Genomic DNA, 6000 nt, shown 5'->3' with positions numbered 1-6000 from the left:
CGAAGTGTTCTGAGACTTTGACGACTTATAATGTATTTGATCACGTTTCAGCATTTTTTTTCCTTTAATTTTTAAAGGAGTTCATAGACCCCACTTCTTTTAATCTAATAATGTCATACATCAGAAGGAGCAGACTAGCTCTTTATCATTTTACTAAAACTACAATTTGCTGCTGGCAAATTTTGTACTTTGATGTATTACATACATTGACGTTTATATTTTTTTACTCATAGCTACAAGTGTACATCTGATGAAAGACAGAAACAGGTCTACACAAGCCTCAGATGAACACTTCATTCACTAACCCTCACATTCCTCTTGAAATTCTGAGGCCTTTCTAGATGAATCTTGTGAGGACAAAAGAATTGCACCTTTAATGGCTCTGTGCCTGTACCAGTATAATGCACTTCCACTCATGCACATAATATTTGTTGACATACATGACCTCCAGAGGAAACTGCCACATTTTAATGCATCTCAAATTTGCGACAAGAAGATAACACGAAGCCTGAATCCCTTCCATCGAGACTGTTGGGCAGGATCTCGGCAGCAGCTTCAGGTAGTGGTCGTATAGCAAAGAATGAACAGCATGTTGACTGCCTGGATCAGCGGGAAAGACTGGATCAAGCTTCCAATGATGATAGCCAGCGGGTGGCTGATGACAGCTGGCAAAATGAACAAAGAAATACATTTTCCTTTTCTGCAAGAGAAGTATGAGCCACTGATGGATGATAAGGCAAAATAAGAGAACAAGAAGGAAAGAAACTTACAAAAAAGTCAAGAAGGTGTAAACAAGAAAGTTTCAAAAGAAAGTTTAAAACAGCGTATTGTCAAGCACTTGTCTGAGATGCAGATTCAAAAAAGACATTCCCACAAGTTTAGCTACAAAAACACCTTGTTAGCATTTTCTAAATCACACATGGAAAAATCTGGTGTATCACGTGATTTTATATCTTAAAGTCTATATTTAGCTTATATTGTGTAATATGGACAAAAGATCAGTTTAATACGTTTGGTGTTTTTTTCTTTTGATAATTTGCAGTCATGTTAAAAGTTTGCTTCTGTGCAACATTCCACTTTTTATTCAGTAATGTCTACAAGGAAACTTTAGGCCTGCAGGTGAACAGATGTTTGTACTGGACAGTGAATTAACCCTTTAGTTGTGTTTAGTTGTGAGTGCCTCCTCATTAGCTCGGTAGGGGGTCTTTTAAACTCGAAAGACACAAGATAAACATGTTTGTCAACTAGTGGTATAAAGTGGTAACAGGTTTTGGCTGTTTCTGGAGATGTCGTGTTTCATTCAGTAAGGTTGCTTTTATTACTAAACACTTAAATGCATTCTTCTTAGTGTAGTATTTGAGACTAAATAAAACACTTATTTAGCTTTCTTTATTTTGGACAAAATAAAAAAGACCTGCAGTGATCAGCAGAAAAAGGTAATAAGATAAGATCAGAAAGGTAATAACACCTAAACACATGTTAATGTTAAATAATAGTAATAAAAATAAGAACATGAGTATATATCCATCAGACTGACATCAGGGTTCCAGATCTCACTGAACTCACTTCCTTACTGGAAATATCAAACTAATTATTTGTTTTTTAAGTGACAGACATAGGAAAACAGACTCTATGAGGAAATTAACATAAACTGAAATTAAATGAAAATTACTTTATTTATCCCAGAGGCAAACGGCAATGTTATAGTAGGGTAAAATAAAGTAGTGACACCTTTCTAACCACTTAATGTATTTCTATTTAGGAGGAAACAATTTTAAGAGATATCATTTGTGAAGAAAACAAGCGAGACAGAAGCAGAAGGATTAAATTCGCACGGATTATCTGTTGTGCAGTAATTAAATCAGCTCATACCCTGTCTGTCCTCTCCTTTCTAAACAATAACAGGAATCATTCTTATCTGCACTTCCGCTCTAGTGGTTCATTTGAGAACTTCCTGCTGCTGTAAGTGAAAGTAAAACAGCTTCACTGACTGGGAGGAGCTGTTCACTGCTCAGCAAAATGCAACCCAGATATCAAGCTTTTGAGTAAGTATTGATATTAAAATGCTTTTACTTTTCAGTGTGAGGCTGTGAGACCTTGTCATACATTAGAGTACTGCAGATGTAAGATGAGCATTGACATAGCAGCTTTAGGTGTGTGTGTTTGCTACGTTAAGCTTTGTCATTTTGATTACAAGGAGATGCTAACATGTCTTGTTTGTGTCTTTATTGTTTTGCAGAAATGAGCCCAACCCATCTGAAGCCAGTAAGTGCAGGTTTTATAACCTGGTAACATGAATAAATGCATGAATATTAAAGGCTGAATAATATATTGTAAAAGTAGATATAATTTAAGATTTTCACTCTAGTCTAGAGACAATAAATTAAGTTCATTTAACATAACCTTAGTTCTACTTTTCCAAGACTGGAAGTTTCCACTGCTCGGTTCTCAGAAATAGCAATGAACCAAAAGTGAAACTCTTTCAGGTTAAATGTTTATCCAGCTGCAGCAGAATTAGAGCTGTGTGTGTGTTTATGTGAATTCTTCAGACATGTCCTAGCTTTTAACCTCTAATGACTCAAAAGCAAGAAGAACCAACACAACAGTTTGATGATGGAATCGCGTTGTTTTCTGTAACATTCCAATATCTTGGAAGAAAAGCTGTGTTTAAAATGATCAGAATCTGGAAAACAAGAATTCCAGTTTACATGCTGGAGTTTTTATTTAATTATTTTGTGTAAAAACCAAATCTCAAGTGATCTTGAACTAAAGTTTTAAAAGTCTGTTTAGGAGATTCTTTGGACAATTTTTTGCACACATTTCCAGTTCAGTCCTGCCTGACCAGTTTAATTTATTTTTTATTTATTGATCCATTTTTTGTATCTTTAGTTCATCAACATTGGCATATGAATCACTCAAAAACACACACATTCAAAAATAAAAATAAAATAAAAAATGCAGCAAACGTGAAGAATAAACCGGTATGAAGAAACAGAAAAATAAATCCAGCAAAGACTCAACACATGACCTGAAAAATGCTGAAAACTGACCGTATCATGTTATAATGTGATTATTTTATTTATATTTATTGTAAAAACATGAAATACGTACTTATAACATGTTTTAAATGTGGATCATAAACCGTATTGTTTTTGTTTTTGAATGAGGAAACTGTGCATGCCGTAGATCAGAGAAACGTCTAGTTTACAAATAGTAAGTTGTACTTCATACTAGGCTGAGACATGGAGACATTCTGCTATTACACTTTGGATGACATCTCAAAGTGGATGTGGCATCTCCATAAAATGTACGTTGTGCCAATATTTCTAGGTGTTTCATGTTCTAACAATAAAGCATATCATGTTGTAGCGTGATACACCTCACGGTTTTACAATGAGGTACACAGAGTAGCCTCATTCTGCCACCACATCGTTTCTGTACCTTTTTTGTCAGGCCACCTCCGACTGGGCTGGCATATTTAGGATGGATGAAGGTCGAATAAATCTGTTTTAGGCCGGCTCCTTCAGCCACAGAGATGATGAATCCTTGGTCTAGCTTTAAAAAGTAGGTACTGTAGTTGACATGGGGATCCCAAAACAAATCTGATGAGATCTGAACTCTAAGCAGCTTAAATGTGAAGACTCTACTGACGCTACGACAAAAAACCATCAGCAGAGAAGGAAAGCGAATGCAAGGCCGTCTTCTCGTACTAATCACCATGTCACTGGTTATTAATTATTAGTATAAGCTCCATTTATGGTCAGAGAAGTGCTAACCCATGAGTCTAAGGCCCTTTCCCTTGATTGTAAAAAAATGTATGTTATAGAGCTTAACAATGAGTTAATAATCTTTTTCATCCATTTTTAGGTTCATGGAGGAACTTCTTTGTTTTCCTGGCTGGAACCACGAGTGGGGCCCATCAAGGAATTGTGCAAGAGCTGATACGTGCTGGCCACAGTGAGGTGGACTCTCCAGATGGTTGTGACTACATTTTGGTTTTCTGCCCTATCTCTTCACGTGTTCAATCGAACATCGAAGATGGCCTCAGTAGAATTACTGGTAAGATCTTATAAGACTATAGCACCATTACAGCAGCTATGCAAGCATCCAGTTAAAAGTTGAATGACTTCTTGAATGATACTGTGCCTGAATATACCCTTATGTAAAACATGCATATGCATAATAAACATTTACATAATTATCTATATACATATGCACATACAATCATACACACATAAATAAAAACAATCACATAGTAAAAAAAAAAAAATGCAGGCATGTTTTGAAATACAACAACAGGAAAAGGAGACTCTTGCTTGATGTCAAAGACATCTAAGCTGAAAAACACTTGATCCCTCAGAGCTAAAGCATTGCTCCCGGTCGGGACAACCAAGCCTGGGGATAACCTGCAGTGCTTCTAATAAAGGACTCCAAGGACCCAAGGTTTCTGATCATCAGGATCTACTGATGAGTTTCATCTTGTTTCTGACCAAGTTGTCTGTTCACTTTCAGCTAATAAACCAGTAATCCTGGTGGTGATGCATCACACCTTCGATCCCAACCGCATCGTAGCTCACAGCAGGCGACTCGTGAAGGACCAGAATGTCAAACTCACCGTGGACTGTCTGTTTCATGAGAGTGATCTCCTCACCTGTAGCCTCAATGACACCTCAAGGACTGACATCCAGAGATTTCTCCAACTTCCCATTAGCCAGGTAACTAGATTTAGTCATCTACTACCACATCTACACACAATCATTGTGGAGTTGACCGTTTACAATTTGAATATTAAAATCATAAAATATTCTAACTCACTGTTTATTTTTTTCAGGAATCTCCAAGAATCATTGCATGTAAGTACGTCCGCTGTCATGAAATTGAGATTGAATATCATGTTGTAGTCATGTCCTACTAATTAAAAGATTAGATCACACTATCCTCTAACAAATTAAGAGGAAATGTCTTCTTTCATTCTTTAATTTAATTTTTATATTTAACTCATAAATATAAAATAAACAAAGAAATTAAAAATAAATATTTATAAATCTTAATAATAAATACATGATGTAAAACATCTACACAGGTGATGTTGGGTTTATATTAAATTAGTATTTATTTAAACTTCTACCTTAAAAATAGAAATTAAAATGTAGGTCTAGTTCAGATTTGTTCCTAAAACACATTTAAATACAACAAAATAAACAGATAATTTAAATCTAATAAAATCTACAACTGAAGGAACAAACAAGTAATTAAAGAGAAATACAAAGAAAAGGAAATAAATAAAGGACACAAAAAATAAGAGTCATTCACACCAGTTCTTATATTCACGTAAAAATACATACAATAAATACTAGGAGTATTTCTCATTTAAGTGGACATTAAAAGTACAATGACCTTCCCTAGGTCATAAAATAAGTAGCATATAAGTCAAATTCTTTGTGTAATGGATTTACATATATATATATATATATATATATATATATATAGTATTGTTTCTGGGTCTATCAATTTTACTAACAAACATGAAAACCTTTTTATTTTGGGGGCTTTTATTTAGTAAGTATAATGCAATTCAAATTAGGTCTATAACCCTGTTTTGTGTTGTTTTAAGTTGTAAAGAAGACCAGACAACTTACGGCATCTTTTTCTTTTTATTTTAGGTATGAGCATCCGTAACGTGCTGGTCAGCGCTATAGTGGTGATGGCAGTTATTGTGTTACTTATGACATTTGCATTTCTTGTTGAAAGTCTCAAAAAGCTGAATGAAACAAATAAAGGATAATCTTATCAAAATATACTTTCTGCAACCTTCATGTTTAATCAAAGTAACATGTTATAATACAGTGCAAATAATTGTGTGCACAGATGCATGGAAAGTTTTTCTCCCGAGTCTTATGATCACTCATTCTTCACACATAATGATGCAAGAATTACACGTCTGTAGAGAGAAGTTGTATCCAGGGAGCTGGTAACTTTACAAAGCTGCCATAAGATGAA

The sequence above is a fragment of the Melanotaenia boesemani genome, chromosome 22, assembly GCF_017639745.1.
Source record: "Melanotaenia boesemani isolate fMelBoe1 chromosome 22, fMelBoe1.pri, whole genome shotgun sequence".
NCBI lineage: Eukaryota > Metazoa > Chordata > Actinopteri > Atheriniformes > Melanotaeniidae > Melanotaenia > Melanotaenia boesemani.
This window is presented reverse-complemented; position numbering follows the sequence as displayed.